Source organism: Triticum aestivum, chromosome 5D, assembly GCF_018294505.1.
Source record: "Triticum aestivum cultivar Chinese Spring chromosome 5D, IWGSC CS RefSeq v2.1, whole genome shotgun sequence".
Classification (NCBI taxonomy): domain Eukaryota; kingdom Viridiplantae; phylum Streptophyta; class Magnoliopsida; order Poales; family Poaceae; genus Triticum; species Triticum aestivum.
Genome location: NC_057808.1, coordinates 361145572 through 361158855, shown reverse-complemented (window position 1 = coordinate 361158855; position 13284 = coordinate 361145572).

The following is a 13284-nucleotide window of genomic DNA, read 5'->3' as shown; positions in this document are numbered from 1 at the left end:
AGGGCCAGGACCGTAATGAGCCGGAGCACTATTTTGAAGACGTCTTAGATGCCGCCCGCTTAACAGAGGGTCAATGCTCGAAAGATATAATGTTTGAGTGATTTATATAATGATGTAACAGACAACTTTATAGTTAATCTATTTATATTTTGCTCAAAAGCTTGAATTCCTCCTCTGTGTCTGTTTTAGTATAATTTGAATGTTTCCAGTCGTCGGCTTCAGCCCCCTCGTAGGAAGTACGAGGGTGTTTGGAAAAGCATTAAATCACTCTTTATCCAACGTCTTGGTCCATAAAGGAGGTGATAATGCGGCGAACCAGGAAAGCGGACTATAGGGCGTTAACACTTTCACTTAACCATAGGAGTTCTATGGTGGGGCTACGAGATAGCCCCTGGTATGTATACGACGCATAGTGCCTTACATATGTTGATCTAAAAAAGATCCCTCGTGTGACACGGAGAATCACTAAGGATTCGAATAAGTCGTCAAGTGGTTGACAAGCTCTCGCCGCATCATGACAGTCAGTTTTCGATTTTCTCTACTGAGGTGCTCATCCGGTCTAGGCCAGGGCACAATCGCAGTAGTTGTCCCTTTACTACCCTAGCCGATAGAGCGGAACGTAGGGTAGCAAGCACAGGAGCCGGGCAACCCAACTATTGACAAAAGACAATGATTCGGAGCTGATGCATATAAGGCCAAACTTGCGACACCGAAGTACGCTATCACTACAAAAAAAGACACATCCGTGACATTTTGGGCCGAACGAATTTTTTTTCTGTCATACATATGACACTTCTATGACGATAATTGTGACAAAACCCGGTATCATCATAGATGTGGTGGGCTCCTACTTCTATGACAAAAAATCATGACAGAAAATGGGCTTTTCGTCCTGGGCAGGCCGGAGACGCAGCTGCATGACATTCTTTGGGCCGTCCATGACGGAAAAAACCATGGTAGAAGCGAGGGCGAGGAAAATTTTGGCGAGTTCCCGGTTACGGTGGGAGGTCAGGGGCCGAGCGATGCGCGTTTCTCTCGTACACGTACGCGCGTGTGTGCGAGGCGTTGGCTCTAACTGAACCCGAGCGAGGCGTTGGGCTCTAACTGAACCCGAGCGATTGCACTGCAGGCTACGCATTACTGAACCCAAGCGATCGATTGATGGCTGTTAACTGAGCCCGATCGAGCGATTCCTTCGCTACTGCTGCTAACTGATGCCGATCGATGCTGCCTCTGGGATGAACAGTGAGCGTTGCGGGGGGGGGGGGGGGTTGGATGAACAGTGAGCGGTGGCGTTGCCTCTGGATGAACAGGACCCCGTGGTGTGGTGGAGGGCTGGATGAACAGTAGACGGTGGAGGGGTGCCCGTGGAGGGGTGGTTGAACAGGACCCCGTGGTGTGGAGGGCTGGATGAACAGTAGACGGTGGAGGGGTGCCCGTGGAGGGGTGGTTGAACAGTAGCCGGTGGAGTAGCGCGCGGTGGAGGCTGGATGAACAGGAGCCCGTGGAGGCTGGAGGAGGTCGACGGTACCCATGGAGGCTGGAGGAGGTCGACGGTGGAGATGAACAGTATCCCGTGGAGTCCCGTTTTGCGGTACGCCACACCCCTCCCGATGAACAGAACCCCGTTTTCGACCATAGGAGGTCCGTTTCGTCTGTTTTGCGGTACGCCACACCCCTCCCGATCAACAGGACCCCCGTTTCGACCGTAGGAGGTCCGTTTCGTCCGTTTTGTGGTACGCCACACCCCTCCCGATCAACAGGACCCCCGTTTCAACCGTAGGAGGTCCGTTTCCTCCATTTTACGGTACGCCACACCCCTCCCGATCAACAGGACCCCCGTTTCAACCGTAGGAGGTATGTTTCCTCCATTTTGCGGTACGCCACACTCCTCCCGATCAACAGGACCCCCATTTCGACCGTAGGAGGTCCGTTTCCTCCGTTTTGCGGTACGCCACACCCCTCCCCATGAACAAGACGCATTCCGTTGCCTCCCCATGAACACGACGACGACGCTATTTCTCCGTTCCGACCCAGCCATGTACACGAGCCCTGGCCGTACGTATGCGCGAGTAGGCGTTCGAGACCCCGCCCGTATGTACACATATGTGGCCGTATTTTCTTTCTTGCACCCTGGCCGCTGTACGTACGTGTACATGCTACGTGCGTGCCTCTACTACGACACATACGCGCCTCTACTACGACACGTGCGCGCCTCTACATCCACCAGTATATATGTACGTACACGTTCGCGACCAGAATGACAATGCTACGTACGCTTCGACCAGGTGCGTCCCGACTGTCAGGCACTTCCTTGCCCGCGAAGATGTAGCTGGTGGGTCCCAGCAGTCAGGGGCGAATCGGTTTTTTTTGCCCGGACGCACTTCCTTGAGTGCGAAGATGTAGCTGGTGGGTCCCAGCAGTCAGGGGCAAACGTTTTTTCGCGAAATATGGTGGCCCGTCCGGTGGGTCCCCGCTGTCAGGTGGAGGAATAATTATTTTGCACGTAATAAGGAGGCACTTCCTTGCTGCGGCCGTGGACCCAGCTGTCAGCCTCTCCACGTACAGTCCACGTCCGATGGAAGCCGTTCCTTGACCACGTTGACCACGCCGCGCCAAGAGCACCAGGGCGGTGGACGACGGCGAGGCCGAGGAAGGGGACGACGCAGAGCCGGGGAAGACGCGGCAGTGGATGCCCACGCGTAGAGGAGTACGAGGGTTCACTGGTTCGCTGCGGTGTGAGGCTGCCGTCGCCGCAGAATAACAGGGGGTGTGGGTGAGTAGAGGGATGGCCTGGCCAGCGGTGGGAGTAGTAGGGGGCGGTGAGGCCTCCGCCGCATCGCAGCCGGCCATGGGAGGCAGGAGCACGAGGCACGACCAGCGCTGGTTTGGGCGGCTGGAGCAAGAAGACCAGAGGTTGAAGAAGCACTACGGCCGTTGGATGGACATCGTACGGTCACTTGGAGCTAGAATCGTGCATATTGACTAAGTTGACAAAGCCCTCCGTCCCCGTCAACTTAGTAGGCCCACAAGTCAGCCTGCCACTATACTGGGTCCCAGCTAACAGGGGGAGTATTCATTTTTTTGTGCGTAATAAGGAGGCACTTCCTTGCGTGCGAAGATATAGCTGGTGGGTCCGAGCTGTCAGCGGCGGTAACATTTTTTTGCGAAATACAGAGGCCCTTTCGGTGGGTCCCTGATGTCAGGTGGAGGAATCATTATTTTGCGCGTAATAAGGAGGCATTTCCTTGCATGCGGCCGTGGACCCAGCTGTCGGCCTCTCCACATACAGTCCACTTCAGATGCATGTCGGTCGTTGACCACGTTGACCAGGCCGCGCCGAGAGCACCAGGGCGGTGGACGACGGCGAGGCCTAGGAAGGGAACGACACGGAGGCAGGGAAGACTCGGCAGTTGTTTCCCACGCGGAGGGGAGTACGACTGTACGAGGGTTTACTGGTTCGTCTGCCGTCGCCGGAGAATAACAGCAGGTGTGGGTGAGTAGAGGGATGGCTAGGCCAGCGATGGGAGTACGGTGGGGCGGTGAGGCCTGCGCGGTAGCACAGCCGACTGCGGGGAGGAGGGAGCAGGCAGTCCCGCCGGCGCTTGTTTGAGCGGCTGGAGCAGGAAGAGCAGAGATTGAAGAAGCACGACGGCCGTTCGATGGACATCCAACAGTCACTGCTTGTGCATCAACCTTTTTTAGGAAAGCCTCAAATCTGTGGAAAACAACATACAGCCCATCTGCCATTATTTCTAATAATTTACAGCCCATTTGCTAATTCTTAAGGGTTTTTTGGAGCCCATATTCTTTTTGTTAGCATTACAACCCATATTGTGGCCACGGTTAAAAAATTATACGAAATTTTGCATATTTCGGTGCGGTCCGAACTGTTTTTAATCCCGAAATTTCGACTCACATTCAAACTGATTTTAAAAATAAATGTATATCAATATAAAATCCAACAAATTCTCCATGCATAAAAATTAATGTAATTTAAAATCTCGAAATGAAAAAAAGATATTTGAAACTAATTGCCGGTTTGATGTGTTTTAAAAATGTACAGCCCATTTCTCATTACTGATAGGCCATTTTCTCGGCCAGCCGAATGAAGCACTCCTCGTCTTGAAAGATTTGCAGCCCAACAGGCCTGTCAAAGCGACTTACTTGGCAAATCACAAAAAAACTGGGCTGTGGGCGTGGACCCAGCTGTCAGCCTCTCCACGTACAGTACTCTTCCGATGGAAGTCGGTCGTTGACCACATTGACCACGCCGCGCCGAGAGCACCAAGGCGGTGGACGACGGCGAGGCCTAGGAAGGGGACGGCGCGGAGCCGGGGAAGACGCGGCAGTGGATGCCCACGCGGAGAGGAGTACGAGGGTTCACTGGTTCGGCTGCGGCGTGAGGCTGCCGTCGCCGCAGAATAACAGGGGGTGTGGGTGAGTAGAGGGATACCCTGGGCCAGCGATGGGAGTAGTAGGGGCGGTGAGGCCTCCGCGACATCACAGCCGGCCACGAGAGGCAGGAGCACGCGGCACAACCGGCGCTGCTTTGGGCGGCTGGAGCAAGAAGACCAAAGGTTGAAGAGGCACTATGGCCGTTGGATGGACATCGTACGGTCACTGGAGCTAGAATCGTTCATATTGACTAAGTTGACAAAGCCCTCTGTCCTCGTCAACTTAGTAGGCCCACAAGTCAGCCACCCACTATGGTGGGTCCCAGCTAGCAGGGGGTATTCATTTTTTGGTGCGTAATAAGGAGGCACTTCCTTGCGTGCAAAGATATAGCTGGTGGGTCCGACCTGTCAGCGGGGGGAACGTTTTTTTTCGCGAAATACAGAAGCCCTTCCCACGTACAGTGCGTAATAAGGAGGAACTGTCCTTGCATGCGACCATGGACCTCTTGGGTCCCAGCCGTCAGGCTCTCCACGTACAGTCCTCTTCCGATGACTCTCGTATGTTGACCACGCTGCGCCGAGCGCACCGAGGCGGTGGACGACGGCGAGGCCCCAGACTGGAACGACCCGGAGATGGGGAAGACGTGGCAGTGGAGTCGCAGACGGAGAGGAGTGGGAAACTTGACTGGTTCGGGTGCGGGGTGGGCCTACACTCGGCAGAGAATAACAGGAGGTGCGGAGTGGAGGGATGGCCTGGCCGTCGGCGGGGTAGCATTTCGCTGAGAAGTGCAAAACAACGCCGCTGGATGCCGAAGGCTAGAGTAGGCGGTTCCGGCAGCGCTGGGGGAAGTAGACGAGAGATTGAAGAAGAATGCCGGCTGTTGGATGTAAATCCAACGCCTTCTTAGGCTTCGACCTACTGGCCCACATGTCAGCCAGTCCATTTGTTTTTTAGTCCATTTGGTGGGCTGGGTGAAACAATGATGTAGCATCTATGCAGCCCGTTTAAATCCCATTTGCATTTTCTTGAAATCCGCGGACTTGCTGGGCTGGGTGAAAATATCATGTTGGGCCAGACGGAGAAATGTTATAAAAACATAAACACATGATTGCACGTCAGTAAAATCTTTCCAAGCTTATGTACGCAATCACTAGGAGTTAACTTGCCAAGTTATATATAAACAATTATTATTATTATTTTGTAAGAACTTTCAACTTACGAAATAAAATATCATTTTAATTTGATGAGTTAATAGTACGTGGGGTATTATTATTTTTTAGGCTAGACGTGGGACAGTTGAGTTGGTTCTAGGGGAAAGTACTGGGAGAAACCTCAGTTTACATCGAAAAAGAAAGTGGGAGAAAATTCAGAGACCTGCTGGGTCCACCTGAGGAGGGGAATATGTTGGGAGGAAGGAGATTCAAAGCACGGCATCCGAGTGAACTAGTTTTTTTTACGAACAAGTGAACTAGTTTACATACATAAGCAAATAGCCACTAAAAAAGCAATCAGGTTAATGGGTTCTTAAAGGAAATATTTCAGACAAAACAGATAATTACGACACATAGGCTAATGCATGAAACACTCAGATGATAAAGGTGCTTATAAACAGATAAAGTACAACATCTAGACCTTCCTGGCACGCTTGATCATGACGCTGCGGCTGTCCGTGTACTCATCGGTTACGGGAAGCAGACACGCCCTCATGTCCAAGATCTGCCTATACATGTCGTAGCATGCGTATGCGTCCTTGGCCGCGTAGGTTATGTAGGCTAGATTCAGAGGTACCTCCCACGTGTTCAGGTCGTCTTCTTTCATGTTGGCGTATCAGGGGTCGATGATGGTCTCAGCGAGGTCAACCACGGAGTCCTTCTCCTGCCCGTTGCTGATGATCTTGTATTGCTTCTGGATGTCGACAAGCTTGTTGCACCAGATGGCCGAATCGTCGCGTTCTTCCTTCTCTCCACCGTAGCGAAGGTGCAGTCGGCGCTGCCGATGAAACGGGCGAATGCTCCAGAACCTGGTGCAGCCATAGGACTGAGGCGAGGCAGAGCTTCACCGAGTCCGTATCGTTGGTGTACATCACATTCAACTTGGTGCAGCCATAGGACTGAACGGCGAACTCAAAGGGGAACTCCTTGCTGAAGTCCATATCCAGCAGGCTCACCCCTCGGATCGCCATTGGAGTCTCTTCGAGTGAACGAGTGTGTAGGCGGCGGCAGCAGTTCGTTTTTCAGCTCTTGGGGAACTGGATTCAACAGTAAGCTGAGTGTGTACAGGCGACAACAGTTACTACCCCTCCCTCGTCCGCTGCACGCCCGGCAGAAGATGCACCCTCGGCCACACGTCGGTTCACGAGCCGGTCTGTATTGGTACTGTAATAACAGGAGTTAGTGGTCACTTTACTTAAATTTAATTAGCTTTAATAGAAATTTATACTTAAAACAAGCAATGCATTCGCTCGTTCTATCAGTGCCACAGGATCAACATGCACAACACTTAGAATTATTATTCTCAGGACGCACACGATCAGCACATTTGTCGCACTTTCACAAAGATAATACTACCAAGTTTGAACTGTTTGTTATGGTTGTTGTCCTCTGCATCATCATGCCGTGTTTCCCAGCTTGCAAGATTCAGAACCAACAAATAAGATCCAAATAATAAGTACAACAAAGATGCCTACACATCTCATTGATTCCCAGCTTGCAAGATTCAGAACCAACAAATAAGATTCAAATAATAAGTACAACAAAGATGCCTACACATCTCACTGATTCCCAGCTTGCAAGATTTAGAACCAACCCATTAGAGCCTTTTGATAAAGTGAATATCAGGATTAAATCCATCTTGGCTAGCCATGTCATACAATTAAAGAACTTGGCGAATGCTCTTGACCGTCACAACATCTGTAGTTGAGTATTCCTGTTTGCACAACATGTTTGCACAACACAAACAAGGAGACAGGAGAGCATGATTTCGCTTTAATAGCGACCTCCTTGAACTCAACCTCCAGCTCTACTTGGATGAGGTCTGCCTGGAGTTCCATGATTCAATTCATGCGCCTTTTTCTGCAGTTCACCTGAAATGAAGCAAAGATTGCATCATTCAGCTAGCAAGAAGTACTTGCTCTTGTGAGCTGGCAGGTTCTTCTTTAGTAGTTGCACTAAAATTGAGGAACATTAAGGTTGGCTGTCCGGCTCATGTAAGGTGCAACTACAATTTTCTTATCCTTTTGTGCAGTTCCACTAAAATAAAGTGCCATTGTGGTGACAGTGACGGCTCCATCTTGCAAAGGCTAATAAAATGTTGCACGAGATTACCAGTAGAACTTGACGGAGATTTTGGAAACTCCAATCACCATTTTGTGCAGTTCCACCAAAATTGAGAGATGTTGCCCACGTGACATTTTAGTTGAACTGCACAAGACACTCATTCCAAAAAAAGTGTTTTGTGCAGTTCACCAAAAGGTCACAATAGCAACAAGGTGAAATGGATATCCCTATCTGCACAAAAAGATAGAAAGTAAACAGTTGCTGGTCAATAAGAATATACGAAACATATACAAAATGAAAAGAAGCATCTTAATTATGTTCATGGCAATCACGCAAGGACAGTAGAAATTTTAAAACGTCAGCAATGCTTCATGTTACCAGAAGCATTACGATCAACAATGAGATTCCTCAAATATGGGATTACTTTAATGGTGGCATTGCTTGTTTACCAGACACAGTAAATCAACAGCAGCTAAAGAGTTGGTTTAAGGGCATGGGACCGTGGGGACACCAGGACACTCGGCAGCGTAAAGGAGCAACTTACTTATCATACTGGGGAAAACAGCAGGAGTGCCATTTGTAACACAGTTTAATTGTAGCTTATCACTGGAGGCATTAGATTAACAATAACACTGGTTAGACATGTCCCTAAGGTAACAGTGTGATCGCTTCATTTTACATGCGCCCTTACATTAACAACATCAAAAGGTTGGTATAAGGACATGCGACAGTGGACGCATCAGCACAATGTACCTACAAGGAGGCATAAAGTGGTGATGCCGAGTTTGTTCATGCTATGTGAGGGCAGCAAACCTAATCCTGGAGATGTTGTACTATGTGAGGGCAGCAAATCTAATCCTGGAGATCTTTTACTATGTGAGGGCAGCAAATCTAATCCTGGAGACCTTTTACTATGTGAGGGCAGCAAATCTAATCCCGGAGACCTTTTACTATGTGAGGGCAGCAAATCTAATCCTGAGACCTTTTACTATGTGAGGGCAGCAAATCTAATCCTGAGACCTTTTACAATGTGAGGGCAGCAAATCTAATCCTGGAGACCTTTTACTATGTGATGGTAGCAAATCTAATCCTGGACATACTCTGTTGACTTGTCCACCAGCCGCCACTTTCTATCCTTTTTTCAACCAATAATAGATCTGTTCCTTATCCAGTTTGTACTTGTTTTCCCATTATTTCCCTTTTCAACCAAGAGACCGGTTGGGTATCCGGTCTCTACTACTTTCACCATATTATTTCCTCTTTGAATCAAGTCCTAGATTCATGCTACAACTTTCCCCCCTTTCTTCGTTGTTTGAACAAAGCCCTAGATTCGAATGCATGAAGTAGCTTTACCTCTAATAATACTAAAAATTTAGGTGGCTTTGGAAGAGCTGATGGGAGTAGAAAAAGATGCACATGCAGACACGTGGGGAGCTGGGGCAGTAGAGCAAGGCCGCTTTCGAAGAACTTATACCTGAGGGTCGCCGGGATGTCGGCGGCGGCAGGTCGGATCTGTGGACAATACGGCAGGGAGGAAGAAGGGTCGGAGGACCTCCCGAGCCGGCGCTGTGTCGGAGAGAACGGCACGGGCAGAGGATCGGGCCCCTCCGGCAGCTGTGGGTTTCCTCCCTCGGCGGCGATGACCGCGTGAATGATGCACCTTTTAGTCCTCTACACACACCGGCCGAAGGGATCCGGCCGGATCTGTGACCAGCGGTGAGCAGAGAGAAAATGTCGCTACCGCTGTCTTGTTTATATCTGGAGAGGATGAGAGAATGAAGAGAGCAACCCTAGTAAAGCAAGCGCTCAGGCCCCTGCGTCCATATATAGTGGAGTGATTATCTTTTTTCTCTCCACAACAAGCGTTTCAATTTGTGTACGTGGCATTAAAGAAAAGAAACTCTCTATTTAAGGTGACTACTGTACGACTCCTACTTACTACTAGTAGTACTACAGTATTGTTCACTTGTGCTCCCCGCCCCTCCATTCATTGAACAACCCCACGGGTGAATAAACATACAGTAAGTACTGTATTTATATAGAACGAACAAGCTCGAACTATTTTCGCGTAGTTAAAAGTTGAGGGCGGGGCTTTTCCCGGGCAGTACGCGCGGCAGTTTTCGGGTAGGCGGTTTGACAGAGAGGCGAGGAGGGTGAGCGAGTGGGGCTGTGCGATTTGACGGCGCGTTACTGCTGGAAAGACTTGTGATATGACCACTCACTATAGTCATGAATTACTGGCGCTCCGACCGGGGTGATGCCCCCTTCCGTTCCGCGCTCTAATCTGGTGCATGACACGTCGACCCGGATGCTGGCTCTCCCACATGTCGGAGTAGTAAGAAGGAGCAAAGAATGATGCGGTATATACTAGTACTATACTACAGTACTACTCAGGTCAGAGGAGTGCGAACCACGGCAGCCCAGTGAACCAGCAGTGCGAACCACGGTAGCCCAGTGAACCAGCAGTAGAAAACAATGTGGTGATATGGCCATAAAAAACAATGTGCTACGGTCCACACTGTAGCATGTACAGTAACACCCCTCTTTGTTTGGATCCCTGAGTTAGAGCTAGTTTGGGTTGAAATAGCCTCAAATTATCGAAACAAGAGGGGTTAGTTTGAGCTAGTTTGCTCTAACCCAGCTAAAAAAACTAGCCCGGTGGAGAGGTTCTAATTGGGTTAGTTATCCTCAGGCCCACTAAAAGAGAACTAAAAAAATCTCCCCTGCCCGCACCAGATCGCTCCCCCCTCTCGCACGACTCCTCTCTGTTCCCCATAGGGCCGCTCACCCTCTCTCTCCTCCGGCCGCCCTCTCCTTCTGGCCTCCGCCGCCCTACTCCGGCCGCCCTCTCCCTCCGGCCTTCGAAGGTCGCCCCGCTCCCCCTTCACCAGTCGTTTTTCTCCCTCTGTCGTGCGCGGCGGCGGCGCATCTACCAGGGAGGTCGCGAGAGGGGTGAGTTTGTTCGTTCCTTCTCTGTCTCACGGCCATATCATTGATCTTGCTTGCTCTAGCGCTAATTCTGATTTGGAAAAGTAGATCCTGATCAAACTTGGTATAGATTTGTGGTGCACGCATGGAATTGTTTGATGCTGCTTGAGGAGGTAATAAATCTTTCTAGAGGCCCAAAGATTCAGGTCACCTTTCTAGGTATTTCAATTTCAGGCTTGCATTATTTCTAGAGGCCCAAAGATTCAGTTCACCTTTCTAGGTATTTCAATTTCAGGCTTGCATTATTTCTAGAGGCCCAAAGATTCAGTTCACCTTTCTAGGTATTTCAGTTTCAGGCTTGCATTATTTCTAGAGGCCCAAAGATTCAGTTCACCTTTCTAGGTATTTCACTTTCAGGCTTGCATTATTTCTAGAGGCCCAAAGATTCAGTTCACCTTTCTAGGTATTTCAGTTTCAGGCTTGCATTATTTCTAGAGGCCCAAAGATTCAGTTCACCTTTCTAGGTATTTTAGTTACAGGCTTGCATTATTTCTAGAGGCCCAAAGATTAAGTTCCCAGTCGGCGGCAAGCGGCCCTGCTACCCATGCCGGTGTCGACCTCAACTCGCAAGGGCCGGCGTCGGAGGGGTTCCCGGGGCTTGGGCTCTACAGAGCCTTCCTCCAGAGCGACGATGGCGAGCTCCTCCCTCGGTGCGTGAGGGGCTCCGGGCTCCCTCCCTATCGTGAATGACTTCCGTGATGAGTTAGCTCATTCTTTGTTTCATGAAGTGTTTTTTTATTTTGTGAAGCTTGATTGACGACTTGTATGTTTAAGTGGGATATCTCATTTGTATGGACAAAGTAAAAATTATCATGTTTTGCATGCTTGATTTGTATAGATGGTTCGTTTATGTCAATTGTGAGCGGGAGGAGGCCACAGAAGAGCCGGCCACACCAAGAGGGTGCTTGGATCCAAGGGACTTATTTTAGTCTGACTAAAAATAGTCTCTTTAAGAGGCTAAAGTTCCAAGCACCCCTGACTAAAGAGGGGCTAAAACTAGTCTTGAGACTAAAAAATTTTAGTCAGGGGTACCCCTACTAAAATGTGGATTAGTCCTCTCTCTCCTCATTTAACTCCTCTCCTTTAACACAGGCGAGTTCTGGATTGGAGGGTTTGGAGGATAATAAATGCTCATTAACTTGATTTTAGTCTCTTTAGTATTTGGATCCAAGCATGGGTGAGGCTAGCAAGTTTTAGTCCCACTACTTTTAGTCATGGAACTAAAACGTATCCAAGCACCCTCCAAATCCGGCAGGAAATAGGGTCCAAAGTAGTCAAATGATTGAGATAGAGCATTTATTGTCAATCTAACCCTGCCATCCATACACCTCTTTGGTTTAGAGTTAGTTCAGGGTTAGAATCTAACTCTAACCTCTAACTGAGTTAGAGTTCTCCTCGTCTCGGTTCATCGCCATCATACTTTCCCCATTCCTGTGTTTTCAGTATCCTGCGAATCAAAGAGGCCCTTTTTTTGCGGGAAAAATCAAAGAGGCCCTTAGACTGGTTTCGGTCCGGTCATTTTTTATAAACGTGTTATGTCCAAAATTTAATGAACGTGCTCCGGTTTCCACGAAAATAATCCGGTTTCATGTAGTAATTCATTCATTTATTTATTCTTCTGCGGGGGGTTTGCATGTAATTCGTGAGGTCTGAAATGTAAAGTACCCCGGCATATGCTCCGAGTCGTGCATGCACTACGACCCAGATGCTCTATGTCCCACATGTCGGCGAATGGGAGCACGTGGAAATAGCCTAGGAGTACATATAGGAGGATAAATGCGTGAAATAATATGTACTGTGAAGCGTAGCCGCGGTTCGAAAAGGAGACCTAAAGTGATGACAGCTATAGGTCGCACGCACCCAACTAGTGGTACTAGACATACGACTAATTTTTCCCTCAAAAAAAAGAGGCACGAGTGCTCAGTACTCCTATTCTATAAACACGAGTCCCATCTGACAACAGCGTCCGTGCTACAGCTAGCTCTCCTCCCTCGTTTCTCTCTTCTAGTAATTCTAAACTCGGCCGACGCCCGGTGGGCGGGGTGGGTTTGCTCAACTGCGGCCCCACCTCACAGTGAAAACGTTACGACTGGAATAAAAATGCCATATACTCCCTCCGTTCATAAATATAAGCCTTTTTAGATACTATTTCAAATGGAATACAGCATACAGATGTATGTAGACATAGTTTAGAGTGTAGATTCACTCATTTTGCTCCGTATGTAGTAGTCACTTGCTGGAATCTTTAGAAAGACTTATATTTGGGAACGGAGGGAGTACTATACTAATAAAACATTAAGGCCACGAGGCGATGCAGTGCTGGTTACAGGAGGCAAGAAGAGATGCATCCATCGACGACGTCCACCTCCTCGACTCAGGGCGCCGGCCCACCGAACGGCGCCTAAGTAGCAGCGGCTTTCGTGGCCAGGTCGACGTGCTTCTGAACAATGGCGTCCAAAGATTCCAGCCGCTGGAAGAAGGCCAACGTCTTTCTGTCCTCGCTTGCCTTGTAGTGGCCTATGTAGACGATTTCCTCGTAGACGTGGATGTGCAGGTCGACGGTTTCTTGCATGGCGAGGCGCTGCGCGGCGAGCGCGGCCTCGAGGTGCACATTCTTCGTCGC